Source organism: Thermobia domestica, chromosome 5 (genome assembly GCF_964235325.1).
Source record: "Thermobia domestica chromosome 5, izTheDome1.hap1.1, whole genome shotgun sequence".
Taxonomy (NCBI): Eukaryota; Metazoa; Arthropoda; class Insecta; order Zygentoma; family Lepismatidae; genus Thermobia; species Thermobia domestica.
The window spans coordinates 162,643,538-162,656,455 of NC_137458.1; the positions used below are offsets into that span (position 1 = coordinate 162,643,538).

At 35.4% G+C, this 12,918-nt stretch overlaps 1 protein-coding gene across 1 annotated transcript in view; it reads left to right on the top strand.

Annotated features, from left to right (window-relative positions):
- Positions 1-1,617: 1,617 nt before the first annotated feature.
- The window catches only part of LOC145686225 (uncharacterized), a 149,638-nt gene continuing 138,337 nt past the window's right edge, over positions 1,618-12,918 (top strand). Inside the window, exon 1 of the mRNA XM_081759298.1 lies at positions 1,618-2,018. The gene's annotated coding sequence lies outside the window, so the exon portion shown is untranslated. The remainder of the gene's footprint in view (positions 2,019-12,918) is intronic.

Genomic DNA, 12,918 nt, shown 5'->3' on the forward strand with positions numbered 1-12,918 from the left:
TTAATATCGTTAGTGCAATATTCGAAAATTACCGCTTTTATTAGTCATCGATACTCAACTAATAAGAATAATCTATTCTGTATCACTCACTTTTGGTGAGTATTGACCTTTCATTTAATTAACGCTGGTACTTCAGCAAAAAGCAAGTGCATAACTATTGCTATATTCTGTCAAGGAGTTTTAACATTGTAATATCATTTTTAAGTGAAAATAATAATATTGGAAACATTGTGTATATTAACTTTTTGTTTTAGAAAAATAACCAAACTTTATTTTTGTTTTGGTATCCAGTTTCACAAAAGCAAGTTGTGAATGTTGTAAATTTGTTTGAAATGAGTTTTATCTATGTAAGCATTTTATAATTGTATGTTTTATCGTTAACAAACATACATTGCATTGGACAGTATAATGTAAGTTATGTTAAATTTTAAGTGTTAATATGGTGCTCAATCTTTAAGAAGTATTGGTTAACTAAGATTTCTTCAGAGAAATTTCATACGCATATGCAGTAATTTCAGCGCAATTTTTGGAAGCCACAAGTTGCAGTATAAACACGTTTTGTGGTATAAATGCTTCAGTTTATTTTGTAGTAATTAGTTTTAATTGGAGTTATAATTAAAATTAAAAGAATAGTGATTAGAGTATAGTTATTAAAGAATCAACGAAGAGTTGTTAATATTTAGTAACTTAACAAATTTTAGTAGTAGTCAGTCAACTAAGGTCATCAAAATGCAAAAACAAACATTCACAAAGTTATTCAAATAAAGTAAAAGTGTGTATAACAAAGACAGCTGCACTCAACTAGTAGACTTCATAATTTTCGTCAACATCATTAACTGCTTCAAGTATGATCCAGTTAATCTATAGACTGAAAATTGTCAAATACATTAAAGTAACATAACAGACATTCGCCACACGACACATTAAATATAAAACAAAATACATGTTAAACATTACTTTAAATTGCGTTTCTCTTTTACACACACACACACACACACAATTCTATCTTGCCGTTTAAAAACAGTGGTAAAATCCCTAAAGTACCTCAGAGCATATTATAGGTGCATTCTTTCAACATTAGAATTGGCAATATAGGTAAGGTTGAATATACCAGTCTAAATATAATCAAAGAGCTCTATAGTAAAAATTGCTACAATCCAAATAGAACTTTTAAAAAAATATAACTCAGGTTAACAAGTCTAAAGTTTCATAGTGCGTCCTGGTTTTTATGTCTAAAAATCTGGGAGCCCTTGACCAAATTCATTCTGTAAGGTAAAGAAATAAATTCAAATTTCAAAATTTCAGCTTCATCCGACGAATGTTATATAAAATAAAATCTATTTTCAATATTAATACTTTCTTTCTTTTCTTCAGTTAAAAAAAAAAGTTATATGTAAAGGTAGACACTGTATAGATATTTTAAATTTCAATTCCCATGATTTAGTTGCTTTTTACTAAAACAAGCAAAACACATTTAGCAGGTATATAGGAAGGAAGGAAGGCTTACAACCTAACAGCTGAAAACCCCATTTACCTTGAGAGTGACTACGTTCTTTTACAGATGATTATCTGTGGATGAGCACACTGCACCTCTGTCTAAAGTTGGAGAAGTATTATTGCTTCGGTGAGATTCGGACCAGTTCGTGCAATCGCTGCTCAGTGGTTGGGTGGAGTTCAGCAAAGCGAAAGATAGCTAAGCAGTGGGTGGGAAGCGAAGAAGTAGTGTTAAGCTCAAAAGAATCTGTTTTTCATACGCGTGCGAACGTAAGACAGTGACAGAACAGTGAATTGACAAGAATACAAGCGAATATTATTAAATTGAGTTGCTACTATTATTATCCGGCCGGTTGCAAAACGAAAAGCGGAAACAGAACGGTCTAAAGAAGATACAATTTGTGTTTCGTTTTTTATGCATTTATATATGTGTAAACACTACATTTAGTTACAATTTTATTAGTTGTCATGTGGTAAGGTGAACATGGAATAATCTAGTTTTACACACAAAAAATATCAGTAAGGTAAGTTTTCATTTGAATATTATTCAGAATATCATCTATATTACTAATCAGTAAACCAATAAATAACTTCCCAAACTAGACATCCTTTTCAGCTATATAAGACGTCTTCCTCTGCTTTTTAAACTTGGCACCCGCAAAACACGTGTTTATTAAACTGTCAAATGAATATAGCATCAAAAACCAGGATCTAAAATGAAACGAACTAAAATTTCTTGTTTTACGTTGCACAATTATAACTCTTACTGTTAGACTAAAAGAGACGGAAGATCGATGAAAGTGAATGATCATAAAATAATGGATGGAATGATAATGTAGGAGGAAATGAGAGAACCCGGTAACCCACGGACACAATGTTGTCCACCACAAACTCACTTGTTCCGGGATCATATCAGGGAACCCCTCACACAGAAGTGAACGTTCTTCCTCTGAGCCGCCGTGTCCCTACCCCAACATATCAATTTCATCTTACATCCCCTTCCCTGCACTAATTCTTCTCATAGCTTACTGCAAAAATTCATGACCCTGTTTTATTTACGGAACCAGGACTCTTAACGATTTTCAAGCTAACAGTCAGTGGCGACCAGTGGCGGCGGTTGGACGTCAAAAGTGGGGGGGCAAGACATGATCTCAACATTTGTATATCAATGTTAGTTTTTTGGTTGCTTCTAACATTTTGTTTGACGAAAGGTTGTATAACTATTAGGATACTGTATTTTGCAGTTAAAATACCGTATATCGTGTTTCATATTTTACTAAGTAAATTGACAAGAGCAACGCAAGTAGATACTAGCCGTTTGTACTCTTAAACAACGAAGGTGTAAGAAGAGATTTGATTCCTTGCTCATGAACATCTTAAAATTCTGTCTGGAAAATTGTGTGGTCGGATTAGGGACGTATTTGATAAATTCGCAAAACAAACAGAAAGGATAATATTAATCGAACAGTAATGAAGAATGAGGCTTGTTTCGCAAAAGTTATATTGAAACTGGAAATTAATGAGCAACTTATATTTTTAGTTCCATGCATGTTATTACTCTTAGAAAAACAGTAAATACTACAAGCATATGCTGCGACATTTAAAGAAATGCTTTTGCAGCTTCCCGAAAAATGTTGGTTGCCATTAGGTACAGTTTTCACTTTCTTGGAATACATCAGAACTCAACAATACTTAGAATCACTCCAGACTCCGGTTATGCAAAATAATCCTAAAACTAGGGATGCGCACGGGACAAGATTTGAGGCTGTTTCGTCTCGAAAATGTGCTCTAAAAGTGATGTCTCGACTCGAAAAATGTAGAAAATATATTTTTCTATTGGAAGAGCCGTTTCTCGACTTGAATTTTGTCAGGAAAATTCTGTCTCGACTCGTCTCGTGCGCACCCCTACCTAAAATTTAGAAATATGTTGAATTCACTAAATTTAATTGTATACACAAAATTGTATACAGTATGTATACCCCTAAATTCATATATTACACTGCAAAACAATGCCGCGCCTTTGACGTGGGAGACCCGGGTTCGATTCCTGGCGGGAGCTCTGTTGTTCGTATTCCACGTTAATCAGTAGGTCCACGTCTCATATAACCTCACTGCTGAACGGGATGTTAAACTAAAAAAAAGAATCAAATTAAAACATTCCTTACCATTAGAAAGAAGAAAAGACATTTTAGGAACTGTCAATTAAATAATAATTTGTGAACAGTGTTTCTTTCAGACATGCTTTTGGGAAGCACTGCCCCCCGAAGCTCTGAGAGTATCCCACCTCCCAAACGAGACCAAAGTAATACGTCTATAATATAATAATAAATAGAATAGTACAAGCAGTGCTCCCCCCGGAATACTAAGTGTGCGCCCCGGAACATTGTTCCTGAAAGAAACACTGCTTGTGAAGAACTTTTTTTGCGAAATATTATCTCATTTAGTTCTAAAGCAACTGACTAACATATCGAGCCCTTGTAAGAAGAAATGAAAGTACACTCCCATTGTGGCACTCCAATAGGTTAATTTTTGGGCCATTTTTCGTGGCAATTAAAACGCAATTCATGTAGCTTTCTTCACTGAACGGGAAGACAATCAATACGTACTCACGGAACGGCAAATATTTTATGGCATCATTTTTATTCTGTGAACCATTAATACACACAAAAACTTTATATTTAAAAATGAAATTATATACATTGATTTGTCGTTTCAAAAAAGTGGGGGGGCAACTGCCCCCTTTGCCCCCCCTAATCGCCGCCCATGGTGGCGACAATGCAAATCTCACGATGCGAGGAGGCTCCCGAACTTTTAAGGGTAATTCTCAATTTACGAAACTCGATTCGCATAGGAGGGGGCACGGTGGTTCCGTGGTGTAGAGCGCACACCTCTGGTACGTGGGGTCCCTGGTTCGATCCCACCTTGCGCAAAGTGGGCTTTGTAATGGACAAACACCGTGTTCGTCGGTGTCCTCGGGTTCTCCCATTTCGTCCAGCTTTATTCATTCCACCATTACATTCATTTCTCATCATCACCGTCTCCTTTAGCCTAGCCGGCATAAGCGTGGAACGTAAAACTTAAATATTTCATTTCATTTCATTTTGATTAGAATAGAGGAAGGAGGGTAAGCCGTTTCAACATCGACACCAGTGAATAGAAATCAAAAGATATAACAGAAATAATAATTCTGACATCGCCATAATCATGGGCGTCTCTGGCATGTTAAAATTGGGGGGAGGGAAGACTCGAATGCTAGTAGACTCCAACTAAAGTTACGTCAAAATTATGAGTAAACTGGAATCTACTTCACTAATGACATTTGCTCTTTGTACCTTTACCAACACAATTCATCATAATTTTCTTCCATCACTGGTAGACTACTTACCGAAAAGAAATTAAGTTTATATAGGCCTATAACATGGTTCTTAGGTAATTTCTTCCTCTGACATTCCTACCGGTGAATTCCTGCTCAGTGTTCTTAAACGCATTTGCAGCAGTGTACCTTTATAATAGTCATATATTTCGATTTTTGAGGTAACAAAATCTTAACTCTCCGAAAGAAGTCTTACGATGATGCTAGATTTGATTACGAGTTTCGAATTTTTGATTTTCATTCTTCTTCTGTATTCTTAATAAACTCAAAAGGTGTATTAACTACCTTTTTGTTCTTCATTTCGCTTTGTGTTTTTGAATTTGTCCAATGGACCAACCTCGATTACTTCGTTTTCCGTTTTAATGTCTAAAATGTACAGTTTATTCTTGCTGTCATCCGGCTCCTCAATATATTATTTCCATCTTCCTCAAATTCAATTCGCTCATTAAACACTCATTTCTATCTTTAGTTTCTATATTGTCATAGTAGTTGTCCCTTGCTGCCCTTCTACAGTATTCGCATGAAATTTACTCTTATATATAATATTCAAATTTCTCTATCTTTTAAAATTCTTCTTGTCACCTTCGCTTCTATTGTATATTTCCCTGTCTTTGTAGATTTCCCTTCTTAGTTCGCACATAAACTTTCTATACATCCTTTCCTTCCCTTCTCCAGTCTCTCTTCGTCATGGAAATCAATTGTTGCTGGTTAAGTAATAAAAAAAATTGTGTGCCTGCAGCCGAGACTACTTTGACTAACAAAGAGCGTAACTTAAAAAAAAAAAATCCTTCTTTGAACGTGATACACGTTAGGCGGACATTCTAATCACATTAACCTAAGGTTTAAGAACAGATATAACTTTGTTCTGCCTATGTTTTTACTTTTTCCACATAGGTCTAAATAGTTTCAGCATTTATCCTTTTATCTCGTACTCAAAATATTTGGGGGGACGCGTTCCCCTGTCCCCCCGCCAGAGACGCCCGTGACCATAATGCTTAACTTAAACTGTCGAGTTTTATTTGAAAAATAGAAGTCGAATAACCCTATCAGTTATTTTTATTTCTATTTTTATTTTTTTTATTTTTTTATTATTTTTTTTTTTTAGCGGACACAATATATAAAGGAGAAAAGTGATCAATAGTATATACGCCGGTTGGCGGAATCCATAAACCCAGTGGCGGTTCTAGAGATTAGTCACATTGGTATAAATTTAAATTTTAAGTAAGGGAGAAAAATACCCGATTCTTGTATACGGCTTTCCGAAGCTAGGCCTATATGAAGGTTTCTTCTCCATGCTTGTAACGATAAAATTTAAATTTCTACCAATGTGACCATTCAAGAGTCTCCACTGTTTTAACCACATGCACTCCTAACAGTGTACGAACCTAAGTCTCCCACTAATTATTATTAGACTTCCAAACCATGTTATGCATAAGAGTCGGAAGTATTATAGAAAGGCTTTTGTTCCCTCGTCTGTCGACAGGTATAAGAGCAAAACCGGTAAGAGATATTGAGAAGCTGTTTTTTGTACTGGATTGAGCGTCACGAGAATAGGTTCCATCTACTTTTCTATTCAAATCAGAAGTGGTTCAAATTAACTAGTTTGAGATTCAACGTTATTTACCATAAAACAAACACAGTACTAGATAGCAACAATAAATTTTCTGCAATCGATTAGGGGTACCAAGTAAATATACTATTACACATACATAAACATACTCGTAACTCTCTACCAAAACCGGAAATGGTTAAAATTTAGTAAATTTCAATACTGATTTCCATATAGCAAAAACGGTAAAACTGTATAGAACTTTTTTTCGGCGGGGGGCAACCGATTCAGCATCCCAAGAATAGGGTTTCATCTTCTCCGTTAAGGCCAGTGGTGGTTCAAATTAACCATTTTCGGTTTCAACGTTTATTGCAAAAGAACAAGAACGGTAATAAATAACGACAAGTGTTTCCAGCAAACAACTCGGCGTCACAAGAGAACCTATCGTCACAAGCCGCAACACTGTAATAGAACCGGAAGTGCTTGAAATATACTAGTACTTTCGGTATCAATACTGATTTCCATAAGCAAAAACGGTGAGAAAATCGAAAAGCGTTTTTTTTTTTTTTTTTTTGAGAGAGAGAGAGAGAGAGAGAGATTCAACATTCCAAGAGTAAGTTTTGTCTGGACATTTGTCTATGTATTCAAATCCGAAGTAGTGAAAATATATTATTTTCCTGTTACAACTGATCGCATAATGGGTGAAACGGATGTAAATAGCGATAAGCACTTTTTTTTTTAAATGAATCAGTCTGCAAGAATATGTTTCACCTCCGATTTTATTTCTCTATTGCAATTGGAAATGATATGCATTAATTAGCACTTCCGATTTCAGTAATAATCTCCATAGAACACTAAAATTAAGAAATAGCGGTTAATGGCTTTTTGATATGGATTCAGCTTATGTATTACTTCAAATTTTATTATTGTATTCCCATAACTTGGAAGTCTACCGTAGTTTCAAACTTTGAAACGAATCTTGCTTGTTATTATTATTATTAACTCACGTTTAAAAGAATATCGATATACGTAATTGCATAGCATTCGCTGGATCTTTTCAACGTAGAAGTTCTTCGACAGTTGCACTACCAATGTTGTAGATAGTGAAATCCAGATACTGTATTCTATATTACTTTCATTCTTTTGTTTTTATACCTTAACTTGTATAACAAACGATTGAAAAAAAAAAAAGAAAGAAAAATAAAAAGAAAATTTTCTGAGTTGTACACATGATTGATATAGCTACATAAAATGATCATAATATTATGTATTTGTCTATTATTATTTATTTATTTATTTCAGTGATACTATAGTAACTGACTAGAATTAAATCATGCAATCAAAAATTGCATTAGAGATTTTTTTTTTCGTAAGGAGGCCTACTGGAACAAGAGATGGAGACAATTTTAACTACCTGTTCTGGGAAGCTAAGAAATGTTAACATCAGGCTTGGGCGAACTGGTTGAATGACACCACTAGTAGTGCATTAGTGTTACAAAAGTGATTGTGTGTGTGTGAAGCAGTACCAAGATAACACACCTTCAACTGGACGATAGCTTACCTGGTGACACAATTGAATTCTGGCATGATTATTTCTGGTTCTCTAGACCGACATTCACTAACTCTTAATTCAAATACTAGCTTAAAATTGCCCCATGATGAAGAATCGGCTTAAAAAAATTTGGACTTCACCGGAAATCCAGTTTGAGACTCTGTACTAGAGGCGAGCACACTAAGTATTCGCCATAGAAATGATGTCAAACGTTAAAACACAGCTTTAATACTTTTAACTGAAAGGTCCAAAAATCATTCCATCTTTTTAACCGTAAGGAACTCCGAGATTTATAATAATTCCAATTCGAGATTTATAATAATTCTCTTATCCTTTTCTCTCCACCTCCTTTCTGCCCCTCTGGATCAAATATCAAAAACGTTAAAACATAGCTTTAATTCTTTTAAATGAGAAATCTCAATACTAAATTCTACTTATGTCTCTAAACGTTAAGGGATTCCGAGAATGGACAGTTAATTATGATTTATTGCAACCTCTCTTCATCTCCTTCCCTGTCGATAACTTTCTTAATGATACCTTAGGTCACGTATACTGTCCAAGTTTCGAGCTTAAGCAGTTTGGCCTCTGCGTTAAACAATCGGGAAAGACTTCTTTCTTTCTTTCTTTTTTTCTTTTCTTTCTTTTTTTTAAATAGGAGTTTGTGGTAAATAAATGACTTGTTTGTTTCACGGTGCTCCACCTATTTCTCAGTCTTTTTCACGGTTATCAGTGTAGACCATTAAACTCAATGTAATAAAGAAGAAGTCAAAGGAAATGTGGGTCCACAGAAATGCTACACGTGACGTAAGAATGTGTATCTTCAATTTCACTGATGTAATTGATTCAATCAACAGTGACATTTATATTCCAGTCACCGGATAGATGTTGCCCAAATGCGCACTGCGTTGCCCACTTAAGGAAATTCCGTTATCCTTCAGCTATTTCGTGGTCTTAAAAGGAAATGATTCCAAGGACTTAGGCAGGAAGTTGGCCACTGAAATCGTCGTTAAACTGTAGAAGAGAGCCTCACGTATGATATTTATATCAGCATACAATCATTCATTGCGTATCCATTCATAATACCATACGCTGTAGTGTTCCACGTTAGAGACTGGACGTGCCCATATTTTTAGAGTCGTTTTTTAACTTGGACATGAACTTTTTATTTATAACAATAACACAACGAACATTTCCGACAATATGTAAGAGACATACATACTCCTGATGTCTGATGATTTATTATATAAAGACCAGTGGCGTAGGCAGGAGGGACTCTAGCCTCATCATCATTGGTACAGTGGTATCGAAAATCGATTATGATCGCTTGGAGCACCTTTTAGTAACATTTAATTGTGTAATTTTTTCTTAGGGCTATTTTGCTCGGATATGAAACCATTTTAGAGGATGAGGCTAAAAAAAAATTTTAAAGTCGAAAAATAAGGACCAATATATATATATATTGTATATAAGTACGTTCCTGCATAGCTCTGGAACGTCTGGAGCAATTTCAATCAAATTTAAGAGGAAATGAGTGGCATATAAAAATTATAGAAAATAATCTATATTAGTGTCGAACCCATAGTTTTGGTGTAGCTAAAATGAATAGTCACACTCCCGAAAGTGTTAAAATCCAAGTTCACTCTAATCGGGATGGGGATGAGAAACAGTAAAGAAAAGAATGTCTAAAATGGTCAAGATTAGTGTCAAATTCATAGCTTTCAGGGTCGCTAAGCTGTTAGGTGACAACTGCAATGACATTAATTCTAAATTTAGGCAAGAACGGAAAGTCAACTGACTTGAGAATTTACAGGAGTAACGTCCAAAGCGTTGCTCGTCCCTAAATGGATATGTATGAATATATTTTTCCGTACAATTGTGAAACGCCGCGCCTGGAATAAATTCAACCAAACTTGATACCAAGGGCCGCGGGCTTAGGGGAGCTATAACCCCAGGCCTCCATGTGGACGGGGCCTCCGCTCTGATCAAAATCTCAACTCGCTGTCTAAAAAGAATCATACATGATACAATCATCATCGTAAGATAAAATATCACTAAAAATATTAAACATATTCCCTTAACTTTCCTATTGTATATACTTTCAAAGAAATGCCGCGAAGACAGCAGGGGCCATATACTTTTTCTACCCCGGGCCTAAAGATGGGTTAATCCGGTCCTGCTTGGTACACATATGACTTACAACCTGAAGAATATACAGAAAGAGAACGACACCTCAAAGGGTATGAGTTAGAAGGGATGACATGTAAAAATAATTGAAATTGCGATATTAGTGTGCAATCAATAGTTTTTGGGGTCCTGAAATGAATAGTGATGCTCCCAATGCCGTTTAAGTCCAAGTTCAGCCCCATCGGGTTGGGAGCTGCGAAGGAATGCAAAATTTAATGTCCAAAATGACTGAGATTAGTGTTGAATTAATAATTTTAGGGGTTGGAAAAACGGCTGACCCCTTTATAATGACTTTTGGAACATAATTAGTACCCACTTCAAGCTGGGTGTTTTAATCATATCAATTTGATTTAGGAGTGTATTCTAAGGGATACGGTTTTCCAAAATTTATGCCGCAAGTAGAGTCTTATAGATTTGTATAATTACATTTTTGTTGAAATACATATCCTAAAGGAGAAAGGGATTCAAATATTTTCAATAACCTAGTCTTCTTGTGCGAAGAACGAGCATTTCAGTTATCAATTAATACAAAGTAGTAGACTTTACCTTTAAGGCAACATATTATTTGCGTAATATTTATTTGCACAAATTAAGCCACACGTACCATAGGAAATACATTTAAGTACAAGTACCGCAATTAATTAGCACAGAAAGCCACATATATGAGTAACAACATTAAAATTATCTGTTCTCCCTTGAAGATTTTTAAATCTTCGTTTGTTTTAATTTTATTGTTTTCACACGATGAACAAAGTCTTTAATATTATTTATTACGTGAAATACTTCATTAATAATATTTACTGTATATTAAATAAATTTCTAATATTTTCAATCGTTTCGGAAACTTCAAAATGTTTTGGCACAAGCAGGAGCGGATTAAGGGAGGAGCCAATGAAGCCCAGGCTCAGGACCCCCAAAATCCCTCTTTTTAATACTAAAATATAGCAATCAACATATTAGAGGCTTCAAACCCATATTATTTTTTTCCCGCTCGCTACGCTCGCGGTATCGCTAGAGTTAGTCTTCTTCCATTAGCGTCTTCACGGTACGTATTTTGTGAGTGAGTAAGCTATTTTGGGCCTCTATTACAAACCAAATTATTGGCTTGTGACAATTCCTTTGAAATATCTCAGTCATTACTTAAAGCAAATCTAGGAGGTTTTCCAAATCTCCTTTACTCTATTATTGTGTTTACAGGGATTGATGACCATTTGGCTTGTATTTGGCATTTGTATGTTACACTGCAGTACATATATGATCATTTAACTGTTAATAACGAATGTAATTAAACTACTTATTTTAAACTCGGAGCACATTGAAATATTACAGCATAGTTCTCGGTGTTTCGATAAGCCTATGAGGCTGTGGAATTCAGCAAAGAAAATTTATGCGCTGGAATTATTCGTAACATAGGGCTCCCTTGAAATAGTTCGCTGCAGGGCCCCAAAAGCCTTAATCCGCCCCTGGGCACAAGCTATTTCTTTACTTCATTGTCTTTCTTCTCTTCATCTTCTTTATCATCATCAGATGGATTGTGCTTTTGTGTCACCCTTTCCTACGGCTGCCTCTGGGTAACAGAATAGCAGTTGAAACTCCATTTTTTTTTTTTTTTCTGCTAACACTATAAATTTTTGTATTGTATTGTCGAATTATCGAGACGTGAAGTTCAGAAATTTGATTTATCCACGACTTTTACCGTTGTTTTCAATACAGTTTTCAAGGAAAATAAACCTGTGTTCGAATTATCCAAGTTCAAATTAGCAAAAGTCCACTGTTTAAAGACAGAAAAAACAAACTTCTTTCCCAGAAGCTCTATCTGCAACTCTACATAGAATTTCAGCATTATGCTCTATTCTTCTTTCTCAGTCCTTTCTCGTTGGTATATGCATAAAAATTTTACCATGTTCGTGTGGGAACAGAGAGGATTGAAAAGAAAGTAGATGTTCAAGTTATTTTACTGGATAAATGAAAAGAACAGTATTTCCACTATCATTCCACTACCCGGGTGTTTAACTTCTGCTGTTATATAACCCCTCAACAGCGAAACGTAATACTGGTTGCATGTAGGCCAGGCGTTCTTAGAAAACTGAAAAATGTTGATACATTTTCATCCCCTGGAAAATCCCCGAGCTGAAAATAGAAAAATGGCTTCGTAGGCGATTAGATTTCGTGAAGTTCTATTCATGTACCAAGTTTAGTGGCTCTAAGTCAGTTCTTTCTATGCAAAAAGCTGATGAATGAGAGAGGTAGAAACACACACATATAAGTACACACAAAAATTATTTGCTCCTGCTAAGCCGAATTGTGGAACCGCGGTAATTTCGTGCGTAGTTCTTGGTTTTCCATTTTCAGTGGGAGCTCTGCACTGAACTCAGTGAGGCACTGCACACGGAATATGATTGCTAACCGACTGATATTTTTGTCAACTATATGTTTCAAGGTTTAAAATACACACATTCTTCATCTGTTTTGAGGATTATGATCAGGTGCCGGTAATTTTATTTTTCCGAGTTGGCAAAGGTAACGCTGAATGATGTAATATTCTACTTGCAACTATACACACACAACCTCAATGACTCAATTCCACGTCGCATCAGAGCTGTTCTGAGGGTGAAAGGTGGACCAATACCATATTGATCTGGTGAGTTGTGTACTTTTCAGGAGTTTCTATTATTTTGATTATAAATGAAAGTGACTAAGTTTGTGACCTCATAAACCGTGAACCATTCGACTGATCTCCATCAAATTTGTCACATAAGTGTGGTT